The sequence below is a fragment of the Ovis aries genome, chromosome 6 (genome assembly GCF_016772045.2).
Source record: "Ovis aries strain OAR_USU_Benz2616 breed Rambouillet chromosome 6, ARS-UI_Ramb_v3.0, whole genome shotgun sequence".
Lineage (NCBI taxonomy): Eukaryota > Metazoa > Chordata > Mammalia > Artiodactyla > Bovidae > Ovis > Ovis aries.
In genome coordinates, this window is record NC_056059.1 from 20,401,258 (window position 1) to 20,415,229 (window position 13,972).

Genomic DNA, 13,972 nt, shown 5'->3' on the forward strand with positions numbered 1-13,972 from the left:
TATTTACATAGGTAAACAAAGCAGTTCTATACAAATATATCCAGTGATTTTGAAAAGCATTTCTATATGTAGTAGAATTGGCCTATTTTCACAAATAAAATTGGAATAATGCGTAAGAAACAATTTTAAGACCGGAGAAAATGGCAGCTCTAGCTCCAATTATCTGTTCCCATGCACATATGCAGTAATATCATTAGAGCTGGTTAAATTGCCATCAAAGCTTCCAAAAGAGTCTGAGTCAGCTTGGTTACGAAAGAGAGTGACACTCTTGAGAGCTTTGTCACCTCCAGTCCCTGGATACCAAAGCGCTTACTCACTTGTCCGGTTAAAAGCTACTATTTTAAGTTCAAAGTAGAAAGCTCCTTTTGGGTGGTAATGATAGCTTAAAATAAACAGTCTAGAGGTTGGGGGGTGAGGGGGGGAAGCCTGCTTTAAGCATCTACTCTATTTCCCCTCCAGGCACATTTTACCACAATCAGTTCTTTTCTCATTCTCTATCAATATTCATGACCCAGGTCTTTAACCAGTTTGTGAGATACAGACCACCCCTTCCCCCACTGCTGCATCATGGGCATCCAGAATCCTGGGACTGTGTGTGTAAACACGAAAGCCATGTGTGCTTGACCACACGGGAAGGCATCATTATGACCTAGGACTCCCACGCTAGAGGGAACACCCTGGCCAATTTTAACATCATGACACCAGCTGTTTGTTTTTATGTGTGAGCGCCTATGTGATTCCTCAACCGTCTTCCAAGGAATCATATGAAAGTAGTTTTTATAAGAGACCCCCGGGGATTTTGTTCACCTTCACGATATTTGGGAAAATGCATGACATCAATATTTTTTTAATTTTATATTTGTAGATAGTTTTACTATGGTTTAATTAATCATTCCTACCGAAGAGAAATTAACTTAGAAGTCCAAAACCTTTTTGAGTGAGAGAACACACACATACGTGTGCAAACACATGCTCTCCATAGTTGCCGGAAAGAGAAAACAGCCTAAATTCCCACACTGCATCTTGCTAGGTATCCCTCACATTTGACCTACTATTTTAACCTTTTATAAAACAGAGACAATTGCTGTTCATCTCACCTTCACGAAGGAAGCCCGCCTATTGAATAGATGTTTACTGAATGCTTGCAGCTTCAAGTGAAACAAAAATATAGTTATATTTAATCCCTTTCTTAGCAGAAATGAATCAACTTATAATCTTTATCAAATTCTGAGTAGATCCAGCTTATAACCATATATCATCCACCGTCCAACAAAGGTATAAGAAGAGAGAAAAATGGTAATGTTCTAACATAGGCTAAGATCATCCTTGCGAAAGCTCAAGAGTATTCAGACATGGTACTGCTTTTAGTAAGAAAGTATACTTGTAAGTAGTTTTACATAAACTTTCACTATTTGAATGTAGGGCAATTAAGATAAACACACCATCTTCAGGTCAAAACAATGATGAGCATGCAAATAAAAAATGAAAATAATTTTTAAAGCTTATAATCTAAATTCACTAACTCTTAATGTATTAGAAAAGTACAATAACTTATAACCACTAAATAAATTATGTATCTTCAAATTTAGAAGGAAATTTTACTCAGCAAGAAAAAATGGAAAATGTCTATTCTCAGCTTTCCTGATGTTGGTTAAATTAATCACTCTCTTGATAATTTCTTCTAAAAGAGAGCACATCCAGCTGTTAAACAGCTCAAATTTAATTTCTAAGTCTCATAGGTAAATAATAACTTGAAGACATAACCTCTAAATTATTCCTATACCAAACATTCCTCAGTGTTTGGTTTATCTCTTGGGGAGAAAATTCTTTATTTTGAAAAGTTAAATTCCTCCCATATACAATACCACATTTCAAAGATTCTGATCATTCCTCTTTTTAGAAAGATAGTGTGATTAGGAAAAAAAAAATTCTATGAAAGAAGACTTCAAACAGCCCAACTTTTTAAGTAACTACAAGTTTGGTTTTTTTTTTTTGATGATTTAATTTCAATTCTTTGTTAGGCAAAGTTTCTATTTTTGGATAATCAGTGACTGGTTGGAATATTTAAAATATGAGTAAATCTTGATTCCTTTTTTTGTATTGCATTTTAGGATCCTTTTTGATCAAAAAGGACTCAAAATGTACTCATATTTTAAATATTCCAACCAGTCAATTTACAATTTACAATGAAAAAACAAACAAACAAACAAAAAGCACCAGGAACACAGGTACACAGGATGAGGCACAAATTCTTGGGTATTTTAATTATTTTTAACTTGAGACTTTAAAAAAATGATAAGTGTAAATGAAAAACTTAAAAGCAATATGGGAAAAGAAGAACAATCCCCTAAGTACTGAAATACAATTTTAAAAAGAAATACCATGTCTTGATATGTAACAAGATGGAAGAGGGCTGAGGGAGGTGTGATAACGGCAAAAATTTAAGAGGGAGGTGAGAAACGACAGGGATGGGTACAACTGAACTGGATATGGAGGATGATCAAACAACCGTTTTCCTGAGTATTCCGTGGTCAGAGCGTCGAGTTACCGAGTCAGTTTACCGATTCTCTTACACCCGAAGTTGCTTACAAATAAGAAAATAGTTTTCAAAAAAAAAAAAAAGCATTTGTGAGACTGGGTGGCAGGCACGTGCATTTCCGTCACAAGTGGCAGAAGTAAATTACAACCAGAACCAAGACACAATTTGCCCACATTTCGAAAACACACACAAGAAAGTTTGGCATAACGGATTCCGTTTGCTGCAGGAGGGGGCGGGGAAAAGAAAAGAGTGATCCTACAGCCTTTGAGGCGCCAGTAAGTTGCATATTGGGTAGATCCTGACCTAGACTTCGGTGAACTTTGATGCAGGACCCCATCAGAGCCAGACAAGGGTTCCTCTATTATGAATAAAATTGTTTGATTCCTCCGCGCCCACGGACACACAAAGCCCGTACTCTCAGCTGTTACATAAGAGTCTCTGGAATCCCTGGATAGTGTTTGTAAATAGCGCTGCCATGCGCACGGAACCCACGTGTCAAATGTTGATGTGACCGCGTGTAATCGCAAGGCGAGAAAGTGTCAACAAGCTCCAAAGAGAAACCTCCTATTTCTGTGGGCCCTAAAAAAAGAGCATGGGAGTGTCAAGGAATTATTTCTAAGGGAGGTTTTTTCTCTCTCCTTCCAACCCCTGCCCCGTGCAAAAAAAAAAAAAAAAAAAGAGTAGTGGGAAGAACTGGAGGAGATGACCAATCTCCATCACGTTTCTTTTCTTTCAGTAGCTCCTGACCAAGGACATGATCAAAATTAACTGCCTGCCTAATTAAATTTAGGGCAAGTTTTGCAGCGTCAACAGTGAATTCTGAATGCACTTTCTAGCTCCTCTCAAAACTTCTTGTTTTTCTTATTATGAAAGATAGCATTACACAGCAACTTCTAGGACACTGAGTAGGCAAACTGTTTGCAAAGTAACAATTCTACATCCAAATAAGATTACAGTATGATCCTTTCAGAGGAAAGCATCCAATAACTTCGTTTGAGTGAACGGAAATACAATTTAGTTTTCTACCTGTCTTCTTATTTTAAATTTTACCCTCACTATACTCATTGTATCTTTTCCATGGGTTTGTTGACAGAAAACAAACTCTATTCCTTAAGGAGGCCAAATTCTTACCTATATTAAAGGAAACTGACAATGTCAACAACTAAGCGTCTTATTCCTACATATGAAAAGTTTCCGATAATCTTCAGGATTACTTGGAACATGACAAATTATAACAATGCAAAAATACTGATGCAAATTGTCAGTAGCAAATTAAACTATTAAAAAAAAATACTGACTTCAGCAAAACCTCAGGCATATGTATTAGTCATTTTAAAATACCATATCCTATATCTCGTATATGCTTGATTAAAAATGTTGTTTCAATATACTGAAATTTTAGTTCCCCACGTTAACCAAATGGCCTTTCTCATTTTGATTTCTGGTAGAAATATAATTATGTCATAGTTATTTTACCTTTGTAAGCTATTAGCAAAATGTTTACTAGCTTTCTTTTTGGTCAATATGTTCTCCAAGCTATAATGTGGTAGATAATTCAAAAATTAAAATACAACTTTGTTTTCATTTCAATTTTATGCATAGTATAACTTCACAGGAGAAAAAAGACACCATTTAGGTGAGTAGATTACAATAAAGATAAAGAAAATCTAGAATGCAAAGTTTAGAATGTGTGCTTTCTTGCTGAACCATACCTGCTTCTCTTTTTACAAAAATAATTTTTGTGGTGAGTATTTTTAGGTTGGAAGATTTGTTCTTCCTTCATGCTTTTTAAAATTTTTCCTGTTTTAATGAGAAATAATTGACATACATCACTGTTATGTTCTTCCCTCATGTTTGAAAGTATCCATTGACGGTATTTTTTCCCTTTTATTAGTCATGTTTGGCACATGAAAATATGAATATAAAGTAAATTAATAACAATTCACTTTTTAAGAGGCTCACTCTAATTTTATGAACTACCACTGTATTTGCAGAAATAATTTCTTGTTCTGTTATGATGTATGCAGTAAGACAAACAAAAAGCTAATAGTGGTCCAAACTAATTAGTGGGAGTCCAAAAGTAATCCTTTTAATACAAAAATCATGAAAGGTTATAAAAGAGCTGACAGAACTTTATAGCCAATGGCAAATATTAAAATTCTGTGACTTCAAAGTAAGAGACTTCAAACAAAAATGGAAAAAGTGCTGAAAGAACAAACATTAAAAAATAAATTAATAGGAACAAGACAGTAGGTTAGTGATGGAATCCGGGTGTGGTATCATTGCATTATTTTTAGATTCTTGTGCTTTACTTTAGAATCAGCACAGCTAATAATTAAGGTATTTTTAAAATAATAATTAAGGACTCTTGTTTCTCAATGCAGGCAGCAATGAAAAATAGGAGAAATAACTCAGAGATAGACCACATTATATCCTCTAGGCTTCACTATTACCATTTAAGCCTTTTTTCTGATCTCTTGCTAGATTTAAAAGAAAATCAGTTTGAGGAGAAATAATAAAAACTCTAAGAGTTGGGTGAAGAGTTTCCATTAAAGTATAATCTAATCATAGAAACAATATTTAATACTCTATCAAGAAAAAGACATGATGAGGCAAGTTTTAGCACTAACTAATGAATCATGAAAATAGTAATTAAAATTATCATTACTTTGTGACATTCACAAATTTAATAAACCTCAAAACTGCAAAAGTAGCAAGTGTAAGACATCAATACTATGTATGGTATACCTCTGTGGGAGATCTACTGTTTATGTCTGATCATGGGCAAGTCTGTTCTCTCTGAAGAGAGCAGTCATTCCATCAGCAAATATCCACAGCCCACTGTTTTTGTTTTGAATATAGTGTATCCTTCATGGGCTTCTCTGATAGCTCAGTTGGTAAAGAATCTGCCTGCATTGCAGGAGACCCTGGTTTGATTCCTGTATCAGGAAGTTCCACTGGAAAAGGGATAGGCTACCCACTCCAGTATTCTTGGGCTTCCCAGGTGGCTCAGCTGGTAAAGAGTCCGCCTGCAATGTGGGAGACCTGGGTTTGATCCCTGGGTTGGGAAAATCTCCTAAAGAAGGGAAAGGCTATCCACTCCAGTATTCTGGCCTGGAGAATTCCATGGACTGTATACACCGTGGGGTCACAAAGAATTGGACACAACTGAGCGACTTTTACTTTCACTTTAGAAAGGCAAAGATGGAGTACTACACTCAAATTCAGTGAATAGCTTTTTGAATATAATAAAAATAGCATGAAAATCTACTATCAGCTGAGGTGGTTCAAAAAGTGTCACAAGAAATAAGAGATGGTAGAAGCAAAATAAGCTACTCATCTCTCCCATAAGAAAGATCAGACCTGTATTCTACATTACTGCTTTCCAAACAGTCACTGGACATGGAACAACAGACTGATTCCAAAGTGGGAAAGGAGTACGTCAAGGCTTATATTGTCACCCTGCTTATTTAACTTATATGCAGAGTACATCATGAGAAACACTGGGCTGGATGAAGCACAAGCTGGAATCAAGATTGCTGGGAGAAATACCAATAACCTCAGATATGCAGGTGACACCACCCTTATGGCAGAGAGTGAAGAAGAACTAGAGTCTCTTGATGAAAGTGAAAGAGGAGAGTGAAAAAGTTGGCTTAAAACTCAACATTCAGAAAACTAAGATCATGGCATCTGGTCCCATCACTTCATGGGAAATAGATAGGGAAACAGTGGAAGCAGTGACAGACTTTATTTTTTTGGCCTCCAAAATCATTGTGGATGGTGACTGCAGCCATGAAATTTTCTTTCTTGCTCCTTGAAAGAAAAGCTATGACCAACCAAGACAGCATATTAAAAAGCAGAGACATTAATTTGCCCACAAAGGTCCATCTAGTCAAAGCTATGGCCTTTTCAGTAGTCATGTACGGATGTGAGAACTGAACTATAAAGAAAACTGAGCACCAAAAAATTGATGCTTTTGAACTGTGGTGTTAGAGAAGACTCTTGAGAGTCCCTTGGACAGAAAGGTGATTCAACCAGTCCATCCTAAAGGAAATCAGTTCTGAATATTCACTGGAAGGACTGAAGCTGAAGTGGAAACTCCAATACTTCGCCACCTGATTCGAACAACTGACTCATTGGAAAAGACCCTGATGCTGGGAAAGATTGAAGGCAGGAGGAGAAGGGGATGACAGAGGATGAGATGGTTGGATGGCATCCCCAACTCAATGGACATGAGTCTAAGCAAGCTCAGGGAGTTAGTGATGGACAGGGAAGCCTGGCATGCTGCAGTCCATGGGATCGCAAAGAGTCAGACAGGACTGAGCGACTGAACTGAACAGTCACTATGTCAACTTCTTGATGGGTTAAAAGGTTCTAACAAGAGTGTCTAACTTGAACCTCGCACAAATATACAGCAAACCTACAAGTAAATGCTATAATCATACTCTTAAAAGGTATCTCTGGGTCATTTCTATAGCTATTCCTTGAAAAAGTAATGATTACAGTAATTATATGAAGCCAAGACATGTCCTCACTGAGTATAACAGGCACACGTTATTAAAGCTGAAGGCTTCACGATCATTGGCTCTTCCCCCGGAGCTGTTAACAGTCATGGTATCAAGGTAAGGGACCCAACTGGCATCATTCTCAACAGGATAAATGGGAAAGAAGAATGTCTGGTATCTGGAAGTATATAAAGTTAGAAATTAAAATGAAGCTAACCCCAAGTAATTCCTGTGTGTCAAAAATAATGTCCTAATTTCATAGGGGCTATTCCTAAAAATCTGAACTCATTTTACCATTAACAATCTGTCAAATTTTGTTGGTGTTTGTAAAGACTGGCTACATGTCGCAAAACATGGAGAGCCATCAGTGTTCAGATTCTTTTTCCCACTTGTCTTGGCATCACAAAGACTTCTGCAGACCAGTTTCTTTTCTCAAACTGATTTCACATGTATATTGTTAATAATGCTGCTATGAATATTCAGGCACAAGGTTTTGTGTAGATAGTTGCATGCATTTTAAGTCTCCTTACTCAGCCTATGTTACTGCTACCTGTTTATTATTAGCGGCGGTATAGTGTAGTGGTTAAAAGACTGACTCCAGAGACAGACTGCTTAAATTCAAATCCTAACTAAGACATGTACTGGTTGTATGAACTTGGGTAAGTTATTTAATCTCACTGTGCATTAGTTTGCTCTCCAGAGATAGGGATAACACCACCACCACCTCTAGAGTTGTGATAAGAATCAAATGATGTAACTTGAAATGTCATAAAATGTTATAACAACTTAAAATATTTGAATAAGCAAAAACCTATATTCTGATACACATTTTAAAAAGGCACGGTAGCACAATCACATGATTGATGAAGTAAAACTGTGTTAAACTTCTGTTTTCAGGGGGGAAAATGTTTAAAATTATCTGATCAAATGATTAAATTATCTTTAAAATGGTATATAGAATGAAATATACACACACACACACATCCAAGTCAGATCTGAGGAAGGCTGGTAGACTACATCAACGTCCGTCTCCTGACTGGGACATTACACTATGGTTTTGCAAAATGTTACCCCTGGGGAATACTGCTCAGAATGTCCATGTCCAATTGTTAGTTCATATAACGGCATGTGAATCTACAACTAGCTCAATAAAATCTTCAATTTAAAAATATAAATTTACTAAACATCATTCAACTGTACGCTTATAATGGATGGCTTTTGGGGGACAACTGCCATAACCTGTAGAAGTTACATTTAAGGAAAAAGCAGCAGCATTGCTTTCATCATTGGTATCACCTAAGACCTTTTACTCTGTTCTTCTCTTATGCATTGAGAACAGATTACACATTTTCTAGTTAAATGACATTTTTTAGCTATTTCTACATCACTCATTGTATCTTTTCCCCCTCGGCTTTTATTTAGAGTAACTGACCTATAACATGGTATCAATTTAAAGTATACAATGTAACAATTTATAATAGGCATATATTGGGAAATGACTACCACAATAAGGTTAGTTAACACATCCATGACCTCACATAGTTACGAGCAACTTTCAAATATACAATACAGTGTTGCTGGCTATAGTCACCATACTATGCTTTCAACCCAGCACTTACTTATATTATAACTAGAAGTTAGTACCCTCTGAGCACCTTCACTCCACCACCCCTGACCCCCAACAAGTAAAACCTTGACTTAGTAGCATACCAATAGATTCTATTAGGGAATAAAAAGACATAGAACATAACTCTTTTTTAAAAAAAAATAATTATTTTAATTGGAGGCTAATTACTTTACAGTATTGTAGTGGTTTTTGCCGTATATTGACATGAATCAGCTATGGGTGTACATGTGTTCCCCATCCTGAACCCCGTCCCTCCTCCCTCCTCATCCCATCCCTCAGGGTCATCCCAGTGCACCAGCCCTGAGCACCCTGTCTCATGCATCGAACCAGGACCTGAGATCTGTTTCACATATGATAATATACATGTTTCAATGCTATTGTCAGAACATAAATCTTTCAACACACATAAATCTAGCTTGAAAGAAACATTTATGGTATTTTAAGTGAAGCAATCACTTCATTTTATGTCCTAAATTGTCCTCCAAAACACTTCATCCCAAGTCACTCATCTTTTTACTTAATTCTCAGATTATCCAAAGCTTGAATTCAAGTCCCTTTGAGGAACAACCCTCAGTGAGTATAAACTATTGATTTCCAAATTCTTAATACTCCAGGTAGGTTGACATTATCACTGAATTTATTTTTACACAAAATATTGAAAATCCACCTACCATCTATTTATACTTCTTGAAACCTGGCACATTTAACTGCATTTCATGACAAGTGGAAAAGGTATAAATGAAAGCTGATAGAATTTACTATTTTGGAATGGGCAACCAACTTTCTTTTACTGAGAAAGTATTGTAAGTCTATCTTAGGATTTTTCTGCATTGCACAATTTAAAGGATGATGCTGGAAATAAGCAAATACACACAATTCTTTTTGGCTGCTAGTCACAATGATTCAGGTTTATTGCTTTACCCTCTTCCTTTCTGAAACTCTTCTCTCCTACAAGATACCAAAACAACAGATGCACTGTGTAACCTTCTTAAATAATGCCACAGTATTCACTGAGTTTGGGCAGTGAATCAAAATAGAAATTGGAGATCTAGACCAAGTAAATACTGTATATTTGGCAAAATCATTTGTGGTTGTGTTCTTCAACACAGTTTCTAAGATAACCACCAGCTCTACTTGGCAACCTTACTCTCCACAGTTAAGACTCCATTTGTAAAGCTGGCTTAGAGATATTTTCTTGCTACTGACTCTGGTGCCATTACTACTCTTAAGAACTACTGTGCAGTGATGGCCTCATAGTTGAGAAAATATTACTTTCACAAACCAACACTGACAGCTAGCTGATCCAAACTTTTAACCTGTCTCCGTGACTCAGAAAGATTAGAGTGGAACAGTCTACCCGGTCGTTTACAAAAGAAGTCTCTTCCTAAGTGAAGATGGCTAGGTAAGACTATTACATTCTTCTAAGGAATGACGACATCAACAACAAAGACACCAATTGAACTCTTGTAGCAGAAGGAATTAGGGCAAAGAAAAGCAGATTGAACACTTTCTAAATAGTAGACATTCTAAAAACTGTCAAACATCTATAGTTTTTGAGAACATTTTATGGCAATTGCTTGAGAATTCATAAGAATATACTAACTTGGATCTGGGGCAGGATGAAAAATAAGATATTCTGCCAGGTGTTTCTGTGACTCATAAGAACTTCTTAATGAGTCAGCAAATAAGGAAATACATTTCAATAGTGACATCTGGCTTACAGCACTGTGTATGGGTGGAGCACTGGAGAAACTGATAGAGAAATTCTAACTCCAACAAGTGAAACCAAAACATTAACTCCAGTCTTTATCATCTAATAGAAGTCTAGTGCCCAAACAGAACTCTGGAAGTCTGTCATAACAACTCCTGGGCAGCTGCATTTCACTTGCTGGGAGTGACGTGGACCTGCCAATGTCTAGGTCCACGTGCCACTGAATCAAAATCCTATCAATCCCATTGGCTCCTGGCATGGACCAGCATGAGGCCAGACCTAATTAGAGCCCTAAGAAGTCTGGTAAATGTGTGAATTTAAATAAGACAAGAGACTTCCCTTATTCCAAGTTAATTTCTCATTAACCATTAGCTCAATTCTTAAACATAAGCAAAACAATATTGTAGTGTAAGAAAAACTATCTTGTTATTCTCCACTATGACTTCACTACAATTCAATTACCCAAAACAGGTCAAGCTGTGAAATTTTTGGAGAATCCAGGTAGCACTAACTTTCACAAATATGGTAAACAAAGAGCTGAGGTTATATCTTTCATTGTAAACTATTCCATAGTAATTCAAGTAATTGTTCTAATAAAAGAGAAAACACTTTTATTTGGATTGGTGAATAAAATGTACAGGTCCTTCTTATAATCACTGAAGTCCCTCATACAATATTCATTAGCAGCTACTTTCAGAAGAGAGTCTAAATTGGATGCTGGGAAAGAACAGGCCTTCATGGTCACATTTAAAATGATTAACCAATGTAGATATTCTTATTTATCAATGTGAGCAATAAATATTATATCTATTATTAATTGAATAGCCTGAAGACAGTATACACAACATTGGAAAAGTCCCCCCAAAGTAGTTAGATACTACTCTTGGCAAAAGGAATTATATATTTTAAATTCTGAATTGCTGGGATAATTAACCGCAGTTTTCTCAACAGATAGTAAGCATTTCTGCTAAACTCTTTAAGTGTTTTCTTTATTATCTGAGGACAAATAAGAACAACCAAATGAGCTGTTTCTATTCCACAAAGATGAGTAACATGTCTCCCTTGTAATCATGCCTCTACAACGATTAAACTTAACTGCTTTCCATAGATCAAAATGTAGAGTTACAAAGTGAATTACTAAGAACAAGTAGTTTTGGAGATGTGATTTATGGAGCAATGTCCATTATTGTGTTTTCCCCCCAACCATCTTTTAATTGTATACATGACTTCTAAACTTGTTTGACTTTCCAATCCTTCACTAACATTTCTCTGTTTAATAGCATTAAAATATCAGTATTTATTATGTTGAAATGTATATTCTACTTCAAACCTATTATGTAACACACAGCAAACAAGGAAAAGAATATAACTCCCCTCCAGTATTTCGACTTTCCATTAAAATGCAAATATAATGATTTCATTAGCCAGGCAACAATACCCACAGCCTTAAATCAAACCAAACCATAGCCAGTATCTTTCCTATACACACTTCCAACTGTCCCTAAGATAGAATCTTACTTTTATGTTGGATCATTTATTGATGAATATTTTTGGATTTGGATTTGCCATTATCTATCCCTGACTGGAGAAAGAAAAGCATGATGTATGAGTCGAGATTTTTAAACTGTGGCTGTATTCTACTCCCTAGACAGGCAAATATAAAAATATTTAACTAAATTTTAAACGACTGGAAAATGACCCCTTTTCAATTCCTAAACAGTACAAGGAGGAGGAGAAAAACTCACTCAATACCATTAAAAGTATGTCATGAGGGCAACAGCCTGTAAATTTCACTTATATTTCGCACTCGACCTTCCCAGCAGTCTATCCAGCCCACACTTTATTTTGCCACAGATAGAAAACTCTCCATAGAAACTTAGCCTAGTATCACTAGAAAAGCGGCCTCCATGAAAAAGATTCATCAAGAGTCATGTATGAGTGAAGGAAGAAGGAGAAAAAGAAGAACGGGAGGAGAAAAGGGAAACACAGAGAAAGGCAGAAAAAAGACCAGAGAACTGCGAAAAAGACAAATTTGCACGAGACTGCTAGAAATCTGCTCTCTGCTTCTCCGTTTCTTCACTGGGATTGGGTTTCATTTCTTTCTGCGCCCCTGACCTTGCCGTCTTCCAACTCTCCACTCTCCCCCCGTCCCCGCGCCCGCCCGTCTGCCCCCTCCCCCGGCCTGCGCCTGCCTTTGTGTCTGCCTGTCACTTACCGGCGAACCCGACGAAGCTGATTTGGGAGAAGCACAAAGCCAGGACACAGATTTGCCCACAAATGCTCTCACACACGTTCCCCCACGCTGGAAGGGACAGCCCATCGCAGAGCTGATGCACCTTGAGAAAAGTGGGGTTCGGGTCTTGTGTGGGGAAGCCGAGAAACTATTCTTTTCCTCTCTCGGCTCCGCAGCGCTAACAAAACACGCGTACTTCAGCGGGGAAAGAAAAAACAAAAAACACAACAACCCCCGACCGAGTAGACTCCTGTTCCACTCGCTGTGACACTCGCTGAGCGCGGCCCCCCGAAAAGGGGACACGGGGCAGGCAGAAGGGGGCGGACGCAAACGCACACTCAGATCCAGACCCCCAGCGCAGAAAAGGGTCGAAACCCACTCGGTCCGTGTGCTCCCCAGGGGTGGGTGAGGATAAACCCGGGGCTCGTCTGCCTTCCACCGAGGGAGGGGGGTGGGGGAAGAGTCAAGGAAAAAGTCGTGCCCCCCGACAGCTGCACTAGTTTAGAAAGGAAAGCAGAGAAAAATCACTTTCCGGAGGCTAAAAGGCCGGGAAAGCGGCCGGCCGGACTCACAAAGCTAAGTTTTCTGGGTGAGGAGGGCACGAGCATTAACTAACAGGAGAGAGAGCACACACAACTACAGGTTTAAAAGGGGGGTGGGGGGAATTAAAACTATATTTGTCAGCCATGTTGAAGAGGCTCCAGTAATTTGTGAAGCTTCCCTTCTTCCCTCTCGGTTCTTCGCGGGTGACACTGCAGGCTTTGCGCCCCAGCCCCTGCGAGCCCGAGAGAAAGCGAAGGGGAGAGGAAGGGGAGAGTTTCGCGGCGTAAGAGAAGCGCTCTGACCTCGGTCTCGTCCCTCAGCCTTGCAGCGATCCAGCAGTTTGCAGTCGGGTCTCCTTTCTAACAAATCCTAAAGGGCAGCCATCTTGCTTCCTTCTGCTTCTCTACGAAAGCAGCCTAGCCTCCGCATCAATATTCATAAGGCAGTTTGACGTCTGTTCTCATCACCCGGCGGGGCTGGCGTCTCGGGGCGGCCGCGGCGAGGGGGCGGACGTGACTCGCATGCGAGCCGGGCCTGGGCGCGCGGCGCTCGCGAGGAGGAGGCGGCGGGGCCGCCCGAGCTCTGGCCGAGGCCGCCGCCGCCGCTCTCCGCCTCCGCCTCCTCCCGCTTCTCCGCCTCCTCCGCCCCGCTTCCTCCTCCTCCTCCTCCTTCCCCTCCGCCCCGGACACCGCCTTCTGCGCCCGGGCCTCCACCGCCGCCCCGGGGCTCTCGGCCCGGACTCCCCGGGAATTGGCTCCCCGCCCCGGGGCTCCCAGCGCGGAAGCCGGCGGCACCTGGGCCCGAGCGCAGGGGC

The 13,972-nt window shown here is 39.1% G+C and overlaps 1 protein-coding gene across 5 annotated transcripts in view; it reads right to left on the bottom strand.

The window, feature by feature from the left end:
* TET2 (tet methylcytosine dioxygenase 2) overlaps positions 1–13,731 on the bottom strand; it is a 135,427-nt gene extending 121,696 nt beyond the window's left edge. For 4 of the 5 annotated variants that reach the window (XM_027970835.3, XM_060417553.1, XM_042251174.2 and 1 more), the window contains exon 1: positions 13,461–13,731. The gene's annotated coding sequence lies outside the window, so the exon portion shown is untranslated. Of the gene's footprint in view, positions 1–12,597 lie in introns of all 5 variants that reach the window. The other variant, XM_042251176.2, reaches the window with a different exon arrangement.
* Positions 13,732–13,972: the final 241 nt, after the last annotated feature.